At 41.0% G+C, this 25,221-nt stretch overlaps 1 protein-coding gene and 1 long non-coding RNA gene across 2 annotated transcripts in view; one reads left to right on the top strand and one right to left on the bottom strand.

The window, feature by feature from the left end:
* The window catches only part of LOC125439310 (cadherin-19-like), a 101,093-nt gene that overhangs the window by 74,884 nt on the left and 988 nt on the right, over positions 1-25,221 (bottom strand). The gene's annotated exons all lie outside the window — the stretch shown is intronic.
* The window catches only part of LOC125439311, a 35,677-nt gene continuing 35,223 nt past the window's right edge, over positions 24,768-25,221 (top strand). The window contains exon 1 of the long non-coding RNA XR_007245521.1: positions 24,768-24,835. This is a non-coding gene — a long non-coding RNA (uncharacterized LOC125439311). The remainder of the gene's footprint in view (positions 24,836-25,221) is intronic.

Here is a 25,221-nt window from a genome sequence, read left to right as displayed (position 1 = left end):
TCCCTTCCAAGTTATTGGGGATTGTAATTAAATGCTTCTGAGTTTCCTGTTTCAAAATGAAGATTAAAAAGCTAATTTCTTTTATTTTATCTGCAGCTCAAGCAGACATCTTGGAGGGGGGAGAAGCAACTGGAAATCATTTGAGATGATGAAATTCCTCCCGCACAAACACACAATAAATGTACTGCTTCTCAGTATGTCTGGAAGGCAACAAAGTTTCCAGAAAAAGAAATCAGAAGTGCCCAACTTCCAGCTGGATGACAACTCTTGATGCCCTTCCGTGAAAAGACCCTTTGCTGGGTTCAGAGCAAAATTTCCCCAGCAAGAGATTAGAAGCCAACACACAGATGATCCCCCACCATCTGGGAGTTAGCTTTGGTCGACTGCAAGCAGTCTGTTTCTACAAATACATATAAACAGGTTTCGGACAGCCAAACAGACTGTCAGTTAATGAGCTGCCTGCTCACCCCTGGCAAATAGGAATGAGCTGAACTGACAGGTGTTTAAGCTTTTCTATTGTCAAGTAACTTGTAAATAGTTTCATAGATAAAAATTTTAAAAACTGTGCTTAGCTTTCTCCGAACAAAGGGTAGGTAAAGTGAAAACTGACTGGCTGTGAATAATTCTGATTTTTATTACACCCATAAAGGTTGTTCTGGCTTTCCCACTGCTCAAGTAAGGGAAAGTGAAAAAAAATAATTATTGAAAATGCTACAGGTGAAAAGTTGAACCTATAATTTAAACACCACCTTTAAAGACCCTGGATTCTTATAAGAGTTTGTTTACCAAGTCAGAACCATGACTGATCCAGTGGCTTCAAAAGCCAGAGAAAGGAGCTTATGCACATACCATGTAAATGTAACTATATACCTGGAAAAATGCTCAGAACCAAATCTGTCCTTAGTTACACTGCTTTTGGCAACAAACATAACAATCTGGAAAAAATCAGCTTAGTGCATTTGATTATGATTTTGATTAAACCATGTTTGTTTCTGAACACTGATTAATGAATAATTAGCATTTTCTTTTCTTTGCTGATTACACTAGAACACAATACCTTATTCCAGACAAATTGCATCTGAATGCAACCAGTGAGCAGAAGCAAAACAAGAAAGGGGACTGCTTCAACTGGAAAGTGGATATTTTGAAATACTGAATTCATTTGCTGTTATTAAATAATTACAAGGGAAATTATTTAGCCATCTCAACCTACTAAATCAATCAAGAAAGCAAGTCAGGGTTTCTAGAGTCATTGAAACAGGATTTGTAACACATATACAGTAAAGAGAGCCAATGTGGTATAGTGGTTAAGAGCGGTGGACACTAATCTACAGAATGGAGTTTGATTCCACACTTCTCCACATGAGTGGTGGACTCTAATGTGGTAAACCAAGTTTCTTTCCCACTCCTACACATGAAGTCTACTGGGTGATCCAATCACTTTTCTCCCCTGGTGAGAAAGAGGTGCATCATAAAAGGTATAATGAGGATCACGGGACTTGCATGGACAAAAACTATTTGGATTGAGGACACTGTTCTAAGGAGGGAAATTAGATGCTTGGTTCAACACAATAGTCCATTCCATACAACACAAATAAAATGTCTTGCAGATGTTTTTTAAAAAGAGTTGGTTTGGCTTGTAGCCAACCTAAGACCTATAGCAGTGCAGAGGGTGAGAGGGTGCAGAGGGTCTTTCTCCTGGAATGCTGCCTTGGCAGACCTGGCAAAACAGTGCCTGGAAAGGAGTCTGTTTTCAGAAACTACATCTTGGAACTGTCTGAATTTGTGGGCAAGAATGCCTCAAGGACTCCCCCCCCAACTTAGTGTGTGGCCCATACTCAGGAAACAGCATCTGAATAGCACAACCTGGGCGAAAACAGTTCTTTTGTATTTTGTCTTTTAATCTACTCAAGAGTCTTCCTGTGACAGAAGTGGCAGAAAATGATGTGACAGAAGTGGCAGAAAATGATGGGTACAACAAAAATGAAAGTGAGAACTTCTACATTGGTTGGGGGGGGGGGGAACGTTTTCTGCTTCCTACACAGCAAGCAGAAAACATTTTCAAATCAACTCCAGGAAAAAAGGTCCTAGTTTAGCATTTTCAAAATAAAACATTTTCAGAAAAAAAATGTTTTTTGGGGAAAATTGTGAGGAATTGCACGCCAAAATGTTTTATTTTGTGACCTGAAAATGTTGTATTGTTCGGAATCCCCCACTGCTGCTTTTGGGCCTTTCCCCACTTCCCTTAAGCCCCGCGCTACTCAAGGAGAGTAGCGCGGGGTCCCTCGGCACTCCCCACTGAGAGGGGCGGCGACAGCGCAGCCGCCCCAAAGCTGCTGCTGTCGCGCCCCTCAGCGCGCAGCATCCCAGACGCTCCTTTCTCAGCGGGCGCTTTTTGATGCATTGGCTTCTTGCAGAGTGCTGGTGCATGCCTGGGATGTGCTGCGTGCTCTGCGAGAACAGTCTTGCTGACATAGAAAGGAAGGACGAAAGTGGGGAAAGGCCCTTTGATGCCTTTAAAGGCTCTGGATATTTAGACATTGCTGGTAATCATGCTGTTCTATGATACAAGGTATCACTTTTAACTTTTAGTTGTCCCCCCCCCAAAAAAAAACCTAGAATGTAAACCCAATGTACCACTTCTAGAACAGTGTATTTGAGGACAGCTAATGTTTATGGATTTAGAGTTTCAAGATGGTGATGTTGTATAGTCAGCTCCTCCCACACCTTTGTGCCAGAACCAGCTTCCTTTTGTGTATTTGCATTGAGGTAAATAAACAAGTCTTAGGACATTACAGAACAAAAGGCAGAGAACCAGCACAAGAAACAAGACCACACCTAATTCAACCACATTAACTGGAGTAGAATAGACTGCACAGTCACCTAGAAACGGTTTACCTTGTCCATAGCTTAGGATCCTAATCATTTATGAACCCCCAATAATCAATCACTAAGTCTTTATCCATTGCAAGAACCTGATACTATAAGCATTTCTAAATGAAAAGATTCATTCCCTAAATACTACTCTAATTCTCATGGCCTTACTCACTTGTGCCTCTTAACTTGTTTCTGTCTAGTAAGAAAAGTATCTATGGCTTCTTTTCTTTAACTCAGGACAGACCCCTTCCCAAAAGAGTGCTTCATATACTGTAAATATTCTGTGCATTTTACATGCACTAAGGCTACCCTTACCATGCAATCTGTTTGAGGTCCCATTGACACACAACATATGCAATTACTTATTTTTTTATTTTAGATTTACTTGCTGCCAGACGCATAACAATCATAACAGGTGTTGGACCTCTGCCTCAACCTTCAGGGTTTGTAATTATAAATATCTGTCTTGGTTTTCCTCTTTTTTGTGACTTTTGTCTCCTCATCTGGGTTTAACTTGCTGATTATTTGCGTGGTGGAAGTAACTATTCTTTAGTTTAAAAAAAGGTATCACAGATAATTACTATTATTTGGCTGCTGAAAACTAGCTAAATTTCCTGTTCAGGTATTAGCATTATTCCACACAATAACTTTATTTCTTATTTTCACACTTAGACCTGCATTCCTTCCACATTGTAACTCTGTCTTGCTACTTATTTACAGATCCTTTATCACTAGTGTGTGGGTCACTCTCTCAATGTGGGGGTTGTATAGCCAAGTGTAAAACCCAATTCAACAGCTCCATAAGCATGAAGTGAGAGACAGCTGGTGTTTTAGAATGGATCTGGGCTCAAATAAAAGTGTGCCTATCAATTACAAGTGTCTCATGGCCACACATAGTGACTCTGAGATGCTGAAGGTGTTGATCTGGTATTGCCTATAAATGTGTCTGTACCTTGTTATACTTCTTTGGTCTATACAGTTACAAATAAAGCAATTACTGTGAAAACCAAGGTATTGTGCTCTGTTCTCCAAAGCAAATTTACCCTGTAAAAGCTACTCTGAACTATTACCATGAGAAGAAAGGAAAGAATGAAACAATACATTGTGTGCAATTTGTACAACTCTATTTTTATGTTCTTTTGCAATTTAGCTTTAACCTATAATGTGTGGAGGCTCTAAAGTTTGACAAAGACAACTGGGAAAATGTCACATCCAGCATGATGAAATGCTTCTTTGCCATATCATTAAAGGTCTGTTGGTGATATGCCAGGAAGAGAGACAGAGGGAGCATAAAATAAATGATCATGACTGAATACAGCCCTGTTCCTATCAAAGCCAATAGCAAAACTCCCATTGATATCACTTGAACAGGACTGAAGCACTGATTATAATGTTTCTACAATTAATGTTAAGCATCTGATTTGTATTTTCACAACTCATGCATTTTCTTTTACTTCATTTATCTCTATATATAAAAAGCTAACCATTCGTTTGTTGGTCTTGCCCTAACACCGAAATGGCTGAACGGATCGCCCCCAAATTTTCGCATGACATCCCTCTTTGTTGCAGGCAGGTAATCGGACCTTCAAATTGCCAAAAGTCCATACCTGAGCCAGGTAAAATGTCTTTTTCCTGGCGCACCAGGCCATGAACCTGGCTGTGTTTAACTGTCACCCTTAGAATGTTCGTGCAGCCTGAGGGCTTGATATGAGGGCTTAGAATGTTTGTGCAGATGGGCAGAGATGAGCAGTGAAAACAGTAAATAGGTAATACTGTTAGGTAATATAAGTGGAAGTGAAACACATACCCACTTTGCCGTTTGAGACGTCTGGTAGGGTTCCCCCTACACACACATGCAGGTAACTTTCACTCTCTGTGCCTCACCCTCTGTGCCTCACACAACACACATACTCTCATACACATCCAGCTCATCCTCACACACTTCACTCTGCCTCCCTCACATCCAACCACCACTTACCCATTTCCTCACCCATATTCACCACAGCTCTCTTTTACTAAAAGCAAGCTGGAGTTTGCCTTTTTCTTCTAAGAAAATCCGTGGGGTGGGGGTGAACTAACACTACTGACTCCGCTTCTTTTGCACATGGCCCTTTAAAAACCCAGGGAGCTGGCCTCGATCTGAGCCCCTCACCACCCTGCCTCTGCTGCCTGACTGGGATAGCCTGTGCGTGTCAACCAGCCTCATGGACAGCGAGATTCGCACTCTGGAGAGTTTCATTGTGGAATGGAAAGGGTTAGCTTTTACTAAAAATCAAGACAGCACCATATAATAATGTGAATGGAAAAGGGAAAGAGGGATTCCATTTGACCACCCCAAAAGAAGAAGAGGAAGAGGAGGAGTTTGGATTTATATCCCCCCTTTCTCTCCTGTAGGAGATTCAAAGGGGCTTACAACCGCCTTGCCCTTCCCCCCTCACAACAAACACCCTGTGAGGTGGGTGGGGCTGAGAGAGCTCTGAAAAGCTGTGACTAGCCCAAAGTCACACAGTTGGTGTGTGTGGGAGTGCACAGGCTAATCTGAATTCCCCAGATAAGCCTCCACAACTCAAGCTGCAGAGCTGGGAATCAAACCCAGTTCCTCCAGATCAAAGTGCACCTGCTCTTAGCCACTACGCCACTGCTGCTCCCAAAAGGCTATGCTGGAGATCATTGGACCTGCATGGACATCTGTGTGGGTTGCGGACTGTGATGAGAAGGACAATTGCCACAGCAACGCGTGGCCAGGTCCCGCTAGTATTGTATATATAAATATAGCAAGAATCTGATTTTAATAATCAAAAGGTTATAAGATTAACAGCAGAAAATTTGCTTCCATAATGAAATCCTATGGTAACATGATCCTTCTTCAACTGAGACAATTTTTTAAAACATATTTGGAATTTTTTGAGACAAAAATTCTCCATTCAATGAGAGAGACTCTTTTGGATAGGCAAGCAAATGACAAATAAGCATTCCTCAGCTTTTAATCTAAATTCTCAACACTCTCAACTAAAATGGATGAAAATGTTTACTGAGTGAAAATTCCAATGATCAGCCTAAAATGACTTCCATGTTTTTGTGAGGAGTTGAAAACTCAAAATATGTTCACTGGAAATTTACAGGCATTTGGTTAGATGCTCACAATAATGTGTGTGAATACAAACAGAGAAAACTGCCAGTCACCAGGCCCCACCTGTTTCAAGCTATACCCCCATACCTTTCTGAGGAGAGGGGTAGTAAAATGTGAGGAATGGATTTTTAAGTGGGACTAATCCTTCCTGTAAATAACCCTTTCCAATCACTCATGACACAACTGCCTGCTGGATTTGACAGGAATTTTGAGTTTTGAGGCCTGCCAGAATCAGAGGGTCAAGAAATCTATAATTTCCATTAGTTCTAGGAATCCAAATTGTAAGCACCAAAGGCTGCTAGCCTCCAGCCTCTTCTGCACAGGTAGAAATACGTTCACAATACTGCTTGTTTTAAATTTGTCAATATCATCAGTGTCCGCTTATAAGTAACATGATAAAATAAGAAAATGGGCACTGTGAGCAGAAAAATTTGATTTGCAACTAATTATTTACTAATATTACAAAACTCTCATAAGCACTAGTTTTTAAGACACTGGGGATCTGTGCAATGTCTCTTCCAGCATGCAAACCATGGTCCAGCAAGTACAGCTACTGCTCCAAATTGATTTAGGTTTCCATGCTTTTGCTGCCCGAGGACGGGACCACCCCTGCTCAGAGCTCGTTGATCCAGTAACCACACAGCACTCAGGACTGGGGTAAAATATTTTGGCCATAGCCAACTGTTTATTGTGCTGAAAGAACCATGAGGTGCAGCATGGGATTTTGATCTGATTTGGAATGCTGGGCAGCTCCTCCCCCAGGGTGCCTCCCAGGCAAGCTGCTCCACCCGCCACCTTAGTGGCTGAATGGATGCCCTGTGCTGCTGCAGCAGAGCTCCTCTGGGTGGTTGGCCTCTTACTGGAGCTCCATCCTGTGCCTCAAGGCTGCTTTGAAGTTCAGCTGAGTGAGTGGCTTCTTGCTGTAGCATTCCTGCAAAAAACAGGGAAGGTATCTCCCTAGTTCCCCCGCCCCCACCCCCATTAGATCAATTCCCGTGCATAAAATTGCTGAATGGCTATGACAAAGAAGCATGCATTTACATATCACCAAAGGTTGAAGGGAGAGGAGGGTGGGCAAATTGCCGGCCGGTCAATCGCACATGGCTGGCACAAAGGCTGGCCCAGCCTTTTATCAGCCCTGGCTGGACTCTTGGCATCAGAACTGTGATGCCTTGCCCTTGAAGGGCATGGCTGCCGGCCCCCTTCTGCCCTTGAAAGGGCAGAAGCTGGAGACTCTTCCCTGCCCTTCCTGGGCAGCAACTGTGCTCTTTTGTCTCCAGGCAGATGAGATTGCTTATATAGCTCAGAGAAGAAGCCTTGATTAGAACCTCTGACTGTGTGGGCACTTCTAACAACACCAGAAACAACTGTACTAATTGCTACAGAATCAGTGGCTCCTCTCTGAAGTTCATTGTAAAGAAAATCCATATTGGGTGTTATTCTGTGGAACTGAGGCAAAAAGTAAAGAAATTTCCTATCTTCTTCCAGCAGCAGAATGACTCCCCTGACCTTACAGACTGTACTCTGAGCAAAATTCCAAGCTCTTATTCTAGGTTCTTTTAAGAATGCTATGATTTCCTGTCTCCTCTCAAATACCATGTTTGCTGTTTAGACATTAAAATTACAGTTTGTCAGAAATGATCTTGAAAGTCATATATTCACAACTGCTTCCTGAACTTCCAGAATGTGCAAAGAATGCTGAAAACCTCCAATAGTATCTGCAAAGAACACCTCCACACCCTTGAGTTGAGATACTACTAGTAGTATTATCAAATTCAAATGGTGATAATACTAGTAGTATTATCAAATTCAAATCAGTGAATATAGTGAGTATTCATCTGAGATGTCCCAGATACTCTTGTGGACTCCTCTATGCTGTCCATGCATCATAACTCTGATGTTTTTTTTCTGCTTGTCAGCCTCTAGTCCTTTCATTCCCAAAATTTATTCAGTGTGTACATCTGGACAGTCAGGACCAACTTCATTAACATGACAGCTTTCAGCCAAGCTTAGTCTTGAAAAAGGAGTTTGCAGCAATGCATCTGTATAATTCATTTTTATAATTGACTCTGAATAAATATCAAAAACCAAAACCAGAGGGAAGCAAGAAAAACACAGTTCCAAAGAAGCTCCATTGTATTCAATAAACAGAAAGAACAGTGTTATAAAGGCCTTTCTAGATGTGAATTTAATTCTGTGTATCTATTTTTTTTAAAAAAATGTTATTTGCATACCCAAACCTGGTTGATCTGAAAAGGAATCTCTTGATCTTGCTAATGATTTTGCTAATGACACAGGTCTGCTAGGTGAGAAATGTATATTTTTGTTGAAGGCTGGCTTGTTTTAAAAGAACACATTCGTTTTCAACAGAAAGGCAAAAAGGGGGTAAGTTACAATTAGAATAAGGGAGAAATAGGAATTTGTTGTTGATATTTTCTGCCCTTAAAATTCTCTAGACAGACTTGTCCCAAAGCACATGATCTCCCCCTCACCCCGTGTATGTATTTAGCATAGAACAAATTGTTATTTCCTCTTATTCAGAAAAATTAGACCCAAAAAATGGCATGAAGAGTTTTATTCCTGTGAAGGAATAGGAAGTTATTCAGTTACATCTCAAGTTTAGGAAAATGTCTGTAATGGCCTGATCTTGAAGAGGAGAGTTGAATCTACTCATGGAAGTGGAACATGCCTGTGCGAGTGGATTTGACCTCCCTTGGGCATCTACCCTGGCAGAGGGGCAAACATGCTGGTGGGTGGACACCATGACCCTCCAGAGAATTGGACTGCTTGCTGAGTTCATTGGCTAAGACAATGTTGAACAATATTGTGATAGTAGAAAGGGGAAGGTGAGTTTATTTATTTAGATTTATTTCCTGTCCTTTACTACTGTCTCAGGGTGGGTTACAATAAAAACCATAAGGTTTTTTTCTAAGAAAATAATAAAAAATTCTATAAAACCCCATCCTAAAACCATAAAATATTTTAAATACTCCCATCCCAACCACCCCTAAAAATGAGAAAGTGTATATCAACCCCTTATCCTGCAGGGGAGGGGGGATCAGCCAAATGCCTGGGCAAAGAGGCTGGTCTTCACCAAAACTTCAGGAGGGCAGGCACCTGGCAGACCTCTGGTAAGAAGGCATTCCACAGAGCTGGGACCACTGTTGACCCCTCAGGGCTGGCCCCTCACCTCCAAAGAGGGAAGTCAGCCAGGTGAGACTGTCCTGTCTCCCAGACAGGAATATATGAGTGGATGCAGTCTTTCAAGTACCCAGGACATAAGCCATTTAGGGCTTTATAGGCTAGTACCAGCACTTTGTTATGGGCTTGGTTGTACATCAGAAGCCAGTGCAGACTCCTTAAAATTGGGGTAATGTGATCCCAGTATGAGGCACAAGTCAGCAGAAGAGGCATTGTATTCTGCACTAGCTCAAGTTTCCAGACCATTCTCAAAAGCAGCCCCATGTATAGCATGTTGCAATAAAGACCTTGAAAGGCTTCCTCCCTGGGGCTTGTAAAATCCTCTTGGAGAGCCTGAAGATCACACTCTAGCTCACTCTTGCATTCCAGAAAGGTAATAGAATATAGGATTCTGGGGTTTGGGTAGAGGTGGTTGGAGGGTAACTTAGACAATTATCATTCCATTTTCTCTGTATAACTTTTAAGTTGAATGTTTTTATAATAGATCTGTCTGTTTCTGTGCAGGAAATGCAGTAGTACAATTGAACATGAAAGGTGGGCCAGACACTCATAGCCTAACCTACTTCACAGAGTTATTGTAACAATAAGGTAGGGAAGGGAGACCTATGTATGCTGCCTTGAGATTTTTTTGGAGTAATAACTGAATGAAAATTCCTTTGTCTTTATTTTTTTTAATTCCAAAGGAATCGTGGGAGGAGGATGATTTGAGTGATTTTTAATTTATAAGCTGTGTTTTTAGTGTGTATTTTAAACTTAATTGAGTGGGTCTATTTTGAGTTCTAACGATCTGATACGTTGTCAGCCACTTGTAGTTTGAGGAGATAAATTGGAACAGAAATGGAACAGAAATGAATGAGACTTGGTAAAACCCCCAAAGGTCCCAGTGCTCAGTACCAGTGAGCACTGTCATAAAAAAAGACCTGTAATATTGCAAGTGCTTCAAAAGTTCTCATCTAAAGTTCCTTCTTGATTCTTTAATTCTGTATTGTCTATCTAGGTTCAAAAGTGGAGATGATACTTCAGGAATCCTCAATTTTTCCTTTTTTTCCATTTTCAACTGTTGTACAGAGCACATTACATTCACTATTTAACAGCACTCAAGAGCAGTATGAAGAGTAGAATGAATCTGCAGTACAATCAAGAAATGGAACAGAAATAATTTCTAATTTTTTTTGAACAAAAATGTCACTGTACTTTTTCTAGTGCTCTGTTCCTCAAAGAAACTTACTTGCTTCTGTAGAACAATGACCCTGGGCTTCCTATCAGCTGAGGAAAGACAAATGGAAGGCTGCATGTATTGTCAGAGTCTAGTAAGTAAGGATTACCCCATTCCACTGAATATACAAAGCGGCCTCAAGATAACAACAATCTACATCGTTGTAACTCTTTATTATTGCATTTTTATAAGTATAATGAATGGTTGCATGATCATTATGTTGTTGCTAAACAAGAAGTAATCAAGGCAAGCATGTTGAAAGAGGCATCAAAAGGAAATGAAGTCAAGACATTTGCCTCCATGAGTGAACTCTCAGAAGAGCTTCATTAATCTAGAGCTATTTACAGACTGGTATTTGGTTTATTCAAGATGCTTCATGAAATGTCTCAGATGTCCCTCAACAAAACAAACAAAAAACCTACCATGGAGTTATTTGTATTTTCTGGGTGTTTTTCTCTGCATACCTTCCTTCTGTTCAAACTTAATATCAAAAAGATACTGTTACAGATACTGTTTGTCTTTACATACTTTATGTAGCCAATTTCCACGGTTACAGATACCAGCCATACACAAGTGAACCAAAGTGGAAATAATAATAACAACAGTAACAGCAACAACAACAATAATATGCCAATTTTGTTTTCTAATTCCAAAGGTAGCAGTGGTTCTAAAATAATTTTAATGTATCTACTACCCGTGAAAGACGTTAATATTAATAAATACTGAATAGGCTTCAGTTCCTTTAGAAATGTTAAATTTGCTTTGATTGTTCCATGCTGGCTCAGAAGCTGGTTGATGTTTGACAGGCAATCATGAAGTCAAGACAGATGAACAGGAAAACCATTCAGGACTCTTTTTTTTTCTTGGCAGTTTGAAGAATACAGGGGATTTTAAAATTCATTATTGTTCTATGCTTATAATTAACCAAACCCTTTCCCCCAAACCCCTCCAGTGCGGATATGCTCATCAAGAAATTTTGCAAAATATAGTATACAGCAGACAATAACAGCAAGGAGAATGACTCTGCAGTCAGTTTTTAGTGCTAATGAGAACTATGGATATGTACGCCAGTTCTCTCTGCTCCAGTTCACAAATACAATATTTGGAGACTAAATAAAAAGGAAAGTGGTGTGACAGAGGGGAAAATTTGCTTGAAAAATACCTGATGCATCACATTAGCGTGTCATTAAATGTGCCATTTATTTTGATGCATTTTATTCCCTTATGTTTGAAATGTGCATGATGTGAAGCACTGGATTCTATGATGCAATATCTGAGGGAAAGTGTCAAAACCAAATAATAGGGAAAATGCCCCCCCCCCCCCGGACAAATGGTCAGCCTTAGCTTGTTTCCTGGGAACAGAGTAACTATGGATGAATTCAGGTGATTGAGTTTTTTTTCATAATTTGGAGTGTGTATGAACTGTGTATGAACTGCATCATTACATTTCTGGGATATTCTAAACCTTTGAATCTGATATCAGAAAAAATACTATAAATTCCAGTTGTGAAAGGTGGTTAAGCAGATGATTATAGTACAACAGGAAAAGAGGTGCAGGAGGATAGCACAAAAGAGAGAAAAAGAATGCTATCCAGAATATGTGAAGTTAAAAGTGATCATTTTGGGGAAGAATTATGATTAATTTGAATATAAATATTATAAAAGCATGTAGAATTAATATACCTACTATGGAGGGAAGGTGGCATAATATCACCCCATTGGTTTGGATATTGGAAACTAAGCAGGATCAGGACTTGGCTGGAGACCCCCAAGGTCTCTGCAGAAAAAGGCAGTGACAAACCACCTCTTCTTCTCATTTGCCTTGAAAATTCTTTATTGGGGTTGCTATAAGTTAATTGAGCTTTGATGGCACTGTGTGTATACACAGTCTACACACTGTTTTTAGAGATTACAAAATCCTCTTTTACTGATTTGTATTCCCAGAATGTTTACTGGAACAGAGTTCAACAGAAATCAAGGGTTTGCTAAGCTTAGGATTTCTAGTATGTGAATATTAACGAAATGCAACAAAATCGTATTAAAGCTACTGCTCACAAGGTCTCCTAGGAAGTATTCCTTGGAGATCTCTCATCTAGATACCAGCCAGGGGTGACTCTGAGAGTGTTTGAATAGCGCAAGGTTACCCAGTAAGCTTCCATGACAGAATGAGGATTCAAACCTGGATTTCCCAGATCCTAGGCCGTTTCCGCACGGCCCCCCAGGCGCCCCCACGCCGGCAAGAATTCTGCCGACGTGGGGGCAGAGGCCGTTCGCACACAAGTGTGCGGGCGGCCGCAGGAGAGGCACGCCTTGGGGCCGGATCGACAGGCTGCTGCTCTGCATGGAGCAGCCTGCTTCCCTTTCCCATCTCAGCTTGATCCCCGTGCCAGTCGGCCTGCTGGCCTCCGAAGCCCTGCCCACGCTGCCCTCCGACCTCCAGGGTCGTGGAGGGGACGAGTGAGGGAGGGGTTTCGGAGGCCAGCCAGGCCAGCCATTAATGGGGACAAGGTGAGGGAATGGGAAGGGAAGGCTAGCTGTGTTCCCGTGCTGTGCTGTTCGCTTTGACCGCCGCCGGGAAGATGCTGTTCCCTCAGAAACAACCCTTTAAAGGAGGGGAAGGGAGGGAGGGGAAGTGGCAAGCCAGATCGGGCGCTGCTCTGCGTTTCAGCAAGCGCCGCCTGTGCGGCGGGCAGCTCTAGGGGCTGGCGCTTTTACCGCCTCCCAGGCTGCCATGTTTTTGGGTCCCATCTTGAGCTTGACTCGGCCCTAGTCTGACATGATCCTAGTCTGACATGATACTGTAGTGAAATGTTTGCTATTTCTTCCTGCCAAGGATAGTCTCCTATTCTTCCCACACACCCCAGGAGCAGCTTTGTGCAGGGGGAGGGAGTGAATGGGAATACTAAATTTCAGAATTATTCAAGTTGTTAAATGTTTCTATGGAGAAAATTCATTATCCTTTTTACTGTGGTTCTGGCTGAGATAAGGCTTGACCACTTTGTATTAGTATGATTAGTCATTGATATAGACATTGTAATGCACAGAATATCTTACTATCAGACCCATTTTGCATGAGCCAGGGAAGCAGCTGCACACTAGTGTAAATAATATCGGTGCAACCTTGGGACCATTTGCATGCATCCAGGCAGGCGGCCCCGGAGTGTCTGTGGCCTGTGGAGGCACCTTTGCATGGAGGTGCCTCTGTTTTGTTTTTCAATATCCCTTCCCCTTCTCTGCGTAGCTCTGCAGGAATGAGGGGACACGCCCCTGTGGCAATGGCAATGCCTCAGGGGTCAGAGCCAGGAGGCGTGTCCCCTTGTCCCCATGGAGCTGCACAGGGAAGAGACATTAAGTGTTGAAAAAAATGGGCATGCCTAAAAGTGCCACCCTCGACCCTGTGCAGTTCGCTTGGCACTGGTTGCACAATGCTGTTTTTGAAAAACAGCATTTCCCCACTGGTTGCGGGGAAAAAGAATGGTACTATCTCTTTACAGAGGCAGCAGCCATGTGAACAGCATCCCAGGAATGGTGTTTTTGCTGTTTCTGGGGCATTGTTTTTGGCCTGTTCAAAACAAGCCTCTGTGAGCTGTATACAGAGGTTTCACCCCATTAATGCCAGAGTCTTCCTTGGATGTAAGGATTCTTTCTCCTCTGCAAGACACCTTGCTCCTACGAAAGAGGTGTGTTCCTTTAGTGGAAGGCTGTATTATAATGACAATAGAACCTTCAGATCCAACCTTACATGTCTTTAATCCTGCTGATTTAATCACTTATTTAGGACTATTACTTGCACACTTCTCAACAACTGAAAGTATAGCTTGAGAATGTTCGAAGAAGTAATATTTTCACACTTTTATGTGATCTGTGGAGGGCTACTCACTTTATACAGAAGTATCTATTATTTCCATGTTAGTCTTCTGAATCATAGAAAATAAAATGCAAGACTCTCTGATGTTACTTTTTGTGGTTCCTCATAATATGTGAAGCTACTTTGGGAATTGGTCCTTTATTTCATAGGCAGTATGCGTTCAATAAGGGCAAACAAGAATGGCTTAGTGAAGTCAGTAACACTTTCTTTTTGAGATTCCCAAGGGCAGATAGTATAGTGGCTCATTTCATATGGCTCTTCTTTGTCAAACCTGCAGCTTTCTTCCAGACTAAGAAGGCTTCAATTCAAGATTCTTCTTTTGAAGGAAGGTTTCTTAGTCTAGAGAAAAGCTTCAGAGGTTCTGAGTGGATTAATATGATGCAAGCCAGTATTGTAGCCTAGACCTCGTTTCTTTTCTAGCATGCATTCTCATTACTGATATCTTTAATTGTGCTAATCATTAAGGAGTTTCACTTCAAGCTCTTTTCTGATCTCATCTTTTTAAGGACTGTGATATTTACATGCAGGTTATCTTTATCTTAGTCACTTCAAAAACGTTATTCTCATTAACATATTTATGTGTACACACAAACAAGAAGATGAGCAATCAGCACAGTTTATCTTTGCATGACATTTTCAAACACTATTCATGCATTTCTTGGGTCAGCTTGGTAATGAAAATGGCCAAGTATTCCAGCTATCTAATGATCTGGCATTCGAATCCAGTTCAATTTATATGTTAAATGTGAGGCAAGAAGAAAATAAGCAGGTCATATTTTCCCTCTGTATTTATACTTGATTGTCATCCTTTCATTTCTCAAGCAAAGTTTAGGATATTGTTTAGAAATTGATATGCATTTTATTTAAAGAACATGTAGGAACCTTCATGCCTTCAGCACTGAGAATGAGAAAATAACTCTATTTGCTCTCTATTCAAATAACCAGCAGCAATATATGAAGATGATGGGATGGGGATGGATATCAGTTTATGCCAGTAGACATTTAAAGTTCTGTACACACAAACTTCCTTTGAATAAGGGACTTCCAAGTCAATGCAGTTTTAGTTGAGATTAGCCCTATTATAAATTAAGTGCAAAAATGCTAATGGTATGTACTTGGTGGGTTATGACCTCCACTGAGTTTTTAAATTATTCCCAAAGTTCATTGTGCATTCAGTATAGTGAACAGCAGCAACTCAGAGAACACGAAGTATTCCATTCCAAATATGAAGAGAAAATGGGGCCAATGGTTTGATTTAGTATTAGGCAGCTTCATGTATTCAAACTAGACAGTACCTCTGCCTCAAGTCAAGACTTTAAATCACAGCTTGGCATTCCTGGAATCTAGAAGAGTGAATGTAGTGTCTAGTCAATAAAATATTCTGGCTTAAGTATCCCTTCCAGGGGATATTACACTGAAACAGAATATTGCACAGAGCTGTTTCATTCTGCTCTTTGCATAAAAAAGTGATTTCTTGCTTCAGTGAGCTTCCTGTCACCACCTATGGACTGACAGATTTGGAAAACACTGAACTCATCCTGGGCTGATGTATCACAGCAGAGACCCCCTCAGTTTGCCCAGAGATGCAGACTTTCTTTTCTTTCCATACTTGGCTACCTGTCACTGTCGCTATTCAGACATCTAATTAGGTTTGAGCATATCAAAAAAAAATTGGTTGGGGTTCGGGTTCAGGTTTTTCCTGCTTTATTATTATCATCAAAAACCCCAAACACCCAAATATTTGATTTGGAAAACCCAAAAATATTCAGATTTCATGAAAAAATGGGTCATGGATCCCCACAGAGGTAGCTCTATCTCCCTTTTCCCAATGATTTCTAATGAGAGAATGGAGTCCACCCTTTTGGAAACTGATAGCACAGTACACCCTGAACAAAACCTCACCAAACCTGGGTGCACTTATCAGGAGGGTCTCCTGAAGCCACCCTGCAAGTTTGGTGCCTCTACTTTGAAAAATATGCCCCCTACAGACATGTTCAAAATTTTCCCATATGCTACAGTGGAGCCCAGTCAGTTATGAGAAACAGACAGCCTTCTACAACAGTTTATGTGTGGGAGAAAATATCATTTTTCCCACCATAGACTTACATGGAACTTGCTGCTCTGCTTCAGTTGTACTGTGATGGCAATTTCATTGGGGGCTCTGTTTCAGGTGTTGTTCCAGGTAGGGGCATCAAATTTGCCACACAACTGCCACCAAATTTGCCACACAACTGCTAGTGACTGTACAAGAACCAACCAGTGACTCTACAAGACCCTACAAGAACCAACAATATTTTTTGGAGTCTGTGAGATGGGGTCCAATTCTATGAGCACCAAGTTTTTCTTCATTTGGATGCCCATACCATTGGACTCCCCCCTCCCTGGCAACCAAACTTCAACAAACTAAGGTGGGTTCTCTGAGGAGAGTCATCAGCAGCTGTGTGTGCCACAAATTTGGCATTCCTGTCTGGAACAAAACCCCCACCAGAACCCCCACCCAATAAAATCTCCAGCACAGTGCAATTGGAGCATAACCGCCCACTTCCCCGCCACCCCTCTAATTTTCTCCTTCACTTTCCCCCCAGGGCCCAGCTGAGTTCCACCTCTAAACTCCACTCCTAAACTCACTACTAAACTCCACCCCTTCCACAGGTTGCTAGGTATGACCTGGCAATTCTATACAACACTGTCCTCACATACTCACCAGTTACAAAAATACCTACCCAAAGTAAAAGCAAAGAAACCAGTTTTTGTCAAGAAAAATATAGTTCCAAGAACTCAATCCTGGTTTCCCAAAGTATGATTAACCTAACCCATGGGCTCACGTTGTGTCTAAGGTTATTCATGTCTTACCTCAGTTGTGTGGTTGTTGATATATTTTGGATGAAAGCTTAATTAAAATGATCATGATCAAATAAAAATAGGTACTTGTTAGCCACACTGATTGAATCAGAGTATTAAGCAGCAGACTGTCAATATGCTAAACCTTTGTTGAATTTTGTCACAAGTTTTCAAAGTTATTAGTTATCACAGTTCAGATATATCCATAAGGTCAAGAGAAAGTTATAGCAACATAACTAAGATACATTCTTCTATATTAAAAGAAAAATCCATAATTCATATAGATCAATGAGATCAAGAAAAAGCAAGAGTAGCATAACTGAGAAGTACTCTTTCATGTTAAAAGAAAAAATGTATATACTCTGTTCCCAGTTAAATAATTTAGATTATCTATTATTGCACTGAGGCATAATTAGGTACAGTTTTCCCATTGCACATTATAAAAAGCTAAAATTAAATGTTCAAATTGTTCATGGCATATATGGTACAATATATTGCTGTCCATCATCATTATAAAATGCATGCTTGAAAATGCCTGAGGGTAAGACTTTCTTCTAAATTACCACATTGTCTGGGGTCAAATGACAACTGCATGAACATTCTTTTTCATCCATTGATTGCACTTCTGTACACACAACCCTTCCATGTGTTGACAGAATGCATGAAGAAGGAGCAACTGTACAGGCAGTGGCCCTTCCCCCATCTTTGCATGATCACTAGCTCATGATCATAGTAACTTTGTGAAGAGAAAATTCCTCCTCATAAAGAAGTAACATTTGGAAAGCCACATTTCTATTGTGGAAAGAGAATGTACACTTGGACACTTCCTCTGAGTCTTCAAGACTGGCAGACAACTTGGCAATGGCACAGCAATGAATGGCACAGCAGTGAACAACTTGGCAATGGCACAGCACTGGTGTGCTCTTACTCACTTTCCCTCTCTGCATCTTAAACACAGTGCTGGTGTTCCAGCAGGCAATGGAAGAAGCTGAATAATGAAATCAATCCATCATGCCCTGGGTCTATGGCGGATTCCACATGGGCCAAAAACAGTGGTGTGAAAATGGTGTAAAATGGTTTAAAACAGTGTAAAAGGGTTTACACCGTTTTCACACCACTGTTTTTGGCCCATGCGGAATCCGCCTTTGTCTTTCTTCAGTTTTCTTATAGCTATTTTCATTTCTTGTACCATTATTGTGTGATTTAAAATATTTTTCTGTGCAGATGTGAATCCTTTAACCCAAACTTCTGATATGTAGTAATCTAAACAATCACATTCTTCAGCTTCTTTTTTTATAAAGATTTGGGGGGAAATCCTTTATATATTGATGAATGTCTTGTTCTGTATGGAGTGCTTGATCACCTTTTTAAACGGCAAAACTCTTTCTCTTTTCCATTTCTTTTCTTAAACAATAAGGCAGATACCTTCTAGGTGTATATATCCCTTCAAAATGCTTCTGTTTTTTCTGCATTTGATTATTTTTTATTTTCTTCTGTTTTTTCCCTTAACTCCAGTTCTTTTGTGTTCATGTTCTAATACTTTCAATTGGTCTATTAATATCTTTATTAAATTTTGCTTTTGCTCTTAGCAGCTACTCCCAGTAGAATTCCTCTGATATATGCTCTATTAGCTTCCCATGTTATCATTTATTATATATCCTTTGTATTACTGATAGTGAAGAATTCCAACAAATCTTTTTTGCACTTTTGTGCTATTTCTTCTTGCCGTTTAGTTTCCATCTTCTTCCTTTTTAACTTCTATCTTTCCATATTACTTCAATTGGATTGTGATCTGTCACAGTCTGTGGTAAAAGAGCTGCCTTTTCAGTGTTTAGTACTGATGTTTTAGAATGTGTTGCATATTATTCTTTAATAGGTTTAATAGGTCTACTGATGTGTTGCATATTAATAGGTATGATGTCTGTCAAAAAGAATGTATAATCTTTTTTAAAAATAAGATTAAAATTTATTGTTGCAGTCAATTGATCCATAAAACAAACTCATATAGCAGAAAACAGTATCCAGTCAACAATAGCAAACAGGTCCATAGAGTACAAGAACAAGAGGTTAAGGTTACATAGACTTAGGAGCAGAATATTATAAGGGAAGAGCTGCTTGAGATCTCTGGTTTTTAATTCTGAAAACCTCTGCCAGTGAAGGTGACCAAAATATCACATGGAAGCTTATTTCAAGTTGCATATTTAGAATTAATTCAAGGCTCATTCCGCACATGCAGAATAATGCACTTTCAAACTGCTTTCAGTGCTCTTTGAAGCTGTGCGGAATGGCAAAATCCACTTGCAAACAGTTGTGAAAGTGGTTTGAAAACGCATTATTTTGCGTGTGTGGAAGGGGCCCAAATTTAAAGTATTTCTAAAGAATCACCTTGTACCTTCACAAAATTTTGTATTCTTTCTTTGTATTTTTCCTTCAGGTCTAAATTTGAGTCTTCTTTCTGATCTGGAATCCCCTAATATGTGATTTTGTTTCTCTTAATTTTATTTCAAAAATCTCATTTTTGTTCTGCCTCTCTTAAACGACTTGCTTGTAAATCTTGTGCTGTATCCAATTCTTTTTGTTTCTTTTTGAGCTGCTTTTGCTTAATTTTTATCTGGCCAATCTACTTTCTATTTTCTTTTGGGGTTTTTTTTAGCAAGATGTGCCAATACTATTGATGTTTCCTGTGTTCTTTTATCTATCCTCCATAATTGATCTTGGGTAATTTTCCAGCTGAACTGACTTTTTTTTCTTGTTTGATATTTTTCTTTAACTCTTCTGCAAAAGTTGTCATTTGACTTGAAAAATTTACAGCCCTCCACTGGACTCAGCTTCAAAAACTACTACTAAGTCATCACCTAAACATATTTTTTCTGAGCTAATTTTGTATCTTTTGCCATTTTTTTTAAAAAAAACTTTGCTTCCTTCACTTCAGGAAGTTTCTATAAATTTTATCCATACAATCAAATATATGTGTACTTTTTAATTTTAAAAATTCAACTAGTATCCAAGATAAATATTTATATATAACTAATTTTACATATAACAAGATCAGCTTTTACTGTTTTGAGAAAAATCAGTTTTAAAATTTGTAAATCACATCAAACTTATAGTAAAAAAGGAAGGAATAACTGACAATGTAGTCTTTTCCAAAAAAAATTAATAAATTAAATAAGTCTTTTGCTGAAGTGGTTTCAGGTTATTTTAGTCTGCTTACCTTTTAAAACACTGTCCTCAGTAACTGATTATGACACAGTTCCAAATGTAATTTGTTCCCCAAACCAGACTTCAACTATAGATGTTATTATTCATATCTAGTTCCAGTGCAGTGCCATAAAAAATGAAAGACTTCTGAAATCCACAGTCCAATATTTATAGCATTCAGGGTTTGTGAAATCCAACTGGGAATAGTTCAGTGAATTCTCAATATTTAATTATAGAAGAATTCCAAAGATTTTATTAATCAGCAAAGGGGAAGACTAGACAGCTCTAACAGGTAGATCAATCCCATAAAAAATAAAGAAACTGTAAGGAATTCCATAGAAGCAGAAATAAAAGGCTCTTTGGTGAAAAAAGACCGTTTATTCAGACATCTTAGAAAGCTCAAGTACACGCAGTGGCAGGAATGACACTTCCCGCCAGAAGCACAGGTTATAACTCTGTTCACCCCATCCCCCTCCCTGCTTCCCATGGGAACGGAGACCTCATCTCCCGCGCAGAGATAAAGTCTCCGCCGATGAAGCTGGCCCATCGCCCGGGCTGTGGAATGTACTCAAGGTTAGGCGGCTGCCCTTACCATCAACACCATTGAAACCTTTACAGAAACTTGTAAAATCCAAAATCCAATATTTATAGCATCCAGGGGTTTGTAAAATCAGGTTGGAAGTAATTCACAGATTCTGTCCTCCAAATCCAATTTCAGCACAGTTATCAAAATATATTACTTATAATCCAATATTTTTAGATACAAAATTTGTAAAGGTCCAAAATTCTTATTGATGTAGTATACTTTCCCCTTTTGGTCAGCAGATAACAGCAAAAATTAACTTTAAAACCTTAAAGTGGTTAATGTACTGTTAATGTACTGTTCATTTTTACTCAGTCTCCAGATGATATCCTGAAGGTTTGGTGCTGCTAGCCTTAAGAATGCGCCCCCTGCAGGCACCCCCAGAAATTCCCCATTGACAGCAATGGATTGTGTAGATGTAGAATAAAGAATCTTGGACAAATTTCTGGGGGTGCCTGCAGGGGGTGCATTTTTTGACATATTGGCACCAAAATTTCAGGGTATCATAAGGAGACAGTCCTGATGATACCCCCAAGTTTGGTGAATTTTGGTTTGGGGGGGCAAAGTTATGGACCCTCAGAAGAGTAGCCCCCATCTCCTTAGCTCCCATTGGAAACAATGGGGGATAGGAGCACCCCCTTTGAGGGTCCATAACTTTTGCCCCACTGAACCAAACTTCACCAAACTTGGGGTGTAGCATAAGGACAGTCACCTGATGATGCCCTGAAATCTTGGTGCCGATATGTCAAAAATGCACCCCCTGCAGGCCAAAATGTGAATAAACACCAAAAAAAATAAAAACGCACCCAAAATTCCCGGATTTTCCCACAGATTCGAGCCAGTCCAAATCTGCAAGGTTTGGAATTCAGCCAATCTGAATCCATTGATTTGAATCTGGGCCGAATCCGAATTGGAACGAATCTGGCTGGTATTGACCAACCCTATGTCTGATGCTAAAAATATATAGCAGAAAATATAGCAAGAGCTAACAAAGATTATAATAATAAATGTTGGAAATGTCAAAATAGAGATGTGACATTTTATAACATGTGGTGGACATGGAAGAAAGCAAGAAAATATTGAATAATGATTCACAGTGAGATAAAGAAGATATTCAAAATCAAATTAATATTAGACCCCAAAAGTATTAAAATTATTAAATAGAAGAAAAGAGTTTGGATTGATACCCCACCTTTATCTCGTGTAAGGATGCTTAAGGTGGCTTACAAACTCCTTTCCCTTCCTGTCCCCACAACAGACACCTTGTGAGGTAGGTGGGGCTGAGAGAGTTCAAAAAAACTTTGACTAGCCCAAGGTCACCCAGCAGGAATGCAGGAGTGCAGAAACACAGCTGGTTCACCAGATAAGCCTCTGCCACTGAGGTGGAGGACTGGGGAATCAAACACGGTTTTCCAGATTAGAATCCACTTGCTCTTAACCAAGGTGTTGCCAATGAACTATGTATATATATGGTGACTGATGCCAGAGTGATATATACTTCAAAGTGCAAACCAGACAATATTCCTGACTTAAATAAATTAATAAGTAAACTAATAGAATAATTGGTGCACACTTTAGGGAAGTATATTCATGCCAATGGGCCAGAACACAAGAAGCCTCCTATGGGAACAATGCTAGGCACAAGGTTATTGGAGAAACGTGAGGGAGCGGGGTAGTTGGTGGCATGAAAGGAGGTGCTTTAAAAGTTCAGGCACAGCCAGAGTCTGCCTCCTGTCAGGAAAAAAACATTGCCAAAACCCAGGCTCATCCCTCACTTGGGACCCCTGTCATTTTGGGCCTGCTGAGTCTCCAGACCCCAGTGAACACAAAAGTGCCATGGCCACCAGGGAGCAGGGAGATGACTGCCACAATCCTCACCACTCTTGTTGAACTCCAAAGCCGGCCACCACTGTAGAATGCTCCCAGTCCTGCTTAATAGCAGCTGGAGTCTCCTAAGCTGCATGAAGTTTGCAACCACTCCCTGCCTCCACTGAACGCTGCCCAACATCCCCCAAGACATTGCCTTGAAGCCTGCTTCTGCTCTCTGCCTCTCTCTGAAGCCTGCCACTGCTATCTGATGCTTGCAAGGATGCCCAAAGCCAGCCACCAATCCCCTTCTTCCTCCAAAGTTGCCTGATGCCACCCAGAAGCATTCGACATCCCTTGAAGCTTGCGCTGACTCCTCTGATGTCCTCTGAAGGCTGCTTAGTCCACCTGGTGTCTCCAAAGTTGCCCAAGATTTTCTCTTATAGCCCTGGTACAATCCCTCACCTCTGATGCTGCAGCAGTGACCTGAGCCAGCCCAGTGTGATGGTTAGCTTACAGGGCAACATGTGGTCAGTCCAGCAGTAGCCCTACCAGGGATGTAGGTAAGGGGGGTTCTCGGGTTCAACCCCCCCCCCATTCATGTCCGAAGCTCCGCCCAACTGTTTGTGGGTTTTTAAAACATTTTTGTGTTTTTAGGTTTTTGGCCTGCAGGGGGCACATTGTTTAGGCTAGCAGCACCAAACTTTCAGGGATTGTTTGGGGGACTCTCCTAATGATACTACCTGGGTTTGGTGAGGTTTCGTTCAGGGGGTCCAAGGTTATGGACTCCCAAAGGGGGTGCCCCCAACCTCCATTGTTTCCAATGGGAGCTAATAGAAGATGGGGGCTACACATTTGAGGATCCATAACTTTGGACACCCTGAACCAAACTTCACCATACCTAGCAGGTATCATCAGGGGAGTCTCTTACTGATACCACCCAGGTTTTGTGAAGTTTGGTCCAGGGAGTCCAAAGCTATGGACTCCCAAAGGGGGTGCCCCATTCCCCATTGTTTCCAATGGGAGGTGATAGGAGATAGGGCTACACCTTTGAGGGTCCATAACTTTGGACCCCCTGAACCAAACTTCACCAAACCTGGGTGGTATCATTAGGAGAGTCTCCTAAACATACCCTAAAAGTGTGGTGCTGCTAGCTTAACAATTGCACCCCTGACAGCAGGCACCCCCCAAATTTCCCCAGATTCTCCTTTTAAATCCACCCCCTTCGGCATGGATTTAAAGGGAGAATCTGAGGTCCTCAGTTTAGAAGAAGAAGAAGAGTTTGGATTTATATCCCTCCCTTTCTCTCCCCTGTAGGAGACTCCGTCAAAGGCTTTACAATCTCCTTGACCTTCCCTCCTGTTCTCAGCAAACACCCCTGTGAGGTGGGTGGAGGGCTGAGAGAGTCTCTGAAAAGCTGCCGTGACTAGGCTCTCTTCCGCTAAGGTCACCCAGCAGGTGGCATGTGTGTGGGACCCCAGATAAGCCTCCCACAGCTTCAAGTGGGAGAGAGCAGGGGAATCAAAACCCGTTTCCTCCAGATTAGGAATGCCTCCTGCTCTAAAAAAAACTATTAATAGCCACATTGAAAGTGGGATGCTGTTTCAACGGTGGGTGATTATCCACCCAAAACAGCATCACTTTCAATGTTGTTTAACTGGGGACCCCAGATTCTCCCTTTAAGGTGGATTTAAAAGGAGAATATGGGCTCTCTAGTTTAAACACCATTGAAAGTGATGCTGTTTGGGTGTGGATTCCAGCATCACAGCGGCTGCTGGGGCGGGTGGGGGGGGGGAATGGGACGCAAACCTCAGATTTTGTACCGGGCTCCATTTTCCCTCTATGCCTCTGCCCAGAGGGGAGGGTAGAAGGAACTGCCAGCTGCCAGCTGGGAGCCCAGCTGGTGGGGGCAGGGGAGGAAAGGGCAGGGGAGTCTGCCGTCCCCGGCTTTGGAGAGCTGCTTTTATAAGCACTAGGCCAGGGGCAGGGCTTGGGGGAGGCATGGCCATGCCCTAGGGGTGGGTGGGGTGTTGCCCCCCAAACTCCCCCATAAAAAACCTATACATACGTCCCTGAGCCCTACTCCTTCCAAGCTGCAATCTCCAACTGCAGGTAAGTCTGTACTGCAATTTCTGATTTGTCTGAATTGATAATTAAACTAACAGAATATGCAACAACAGTGAAACTAATGTCCTTAGTGCATAATATACAAATGATAGAATTTTAAAATAAATGGAATATATTTTTAAATTATATAAATTTAGGATAAAGGAAGTAAATTATAGAATTGGAAACATAGAAATAAATTGTTAGTGGGTATGAATAAGAATATATAGTAGATATATTGTTGTTAGATTGTGACAATCAAGAGAAAAATGTTTCTTCAACTTGTGAAATGCATCAAAAAATTAATGAATATAAATTGTAATGGTTGAAAAAAAATGTAACATGGCAAGTTTCACATACATATTTTGTTTGTTCTTTATTGTGTGGCTTGT

The sequence above is a fragment of the Sphaerodactylus townsendi genome, linkage group LG09 (genome assembly GCF_021028975.2).
Source record: "Sphaerodactylus townsendi isolate TG3544 linkage group LG09, MPM_Stown_v2.3, whole genome shotgun sequence".
Lineage (NCBI taxonomy): Eukaryota > Metazoa > Chordata > Lepidosauria > Squamata > Sphaerodactylidae > Sphaerodactylus > Sphaerodactylus townsendi.
The sequence above is the reverse complement of the archived record's forward strand: the minus strand, read 5'-3'. Positions and strand labels throughout refer to the sequence as shown.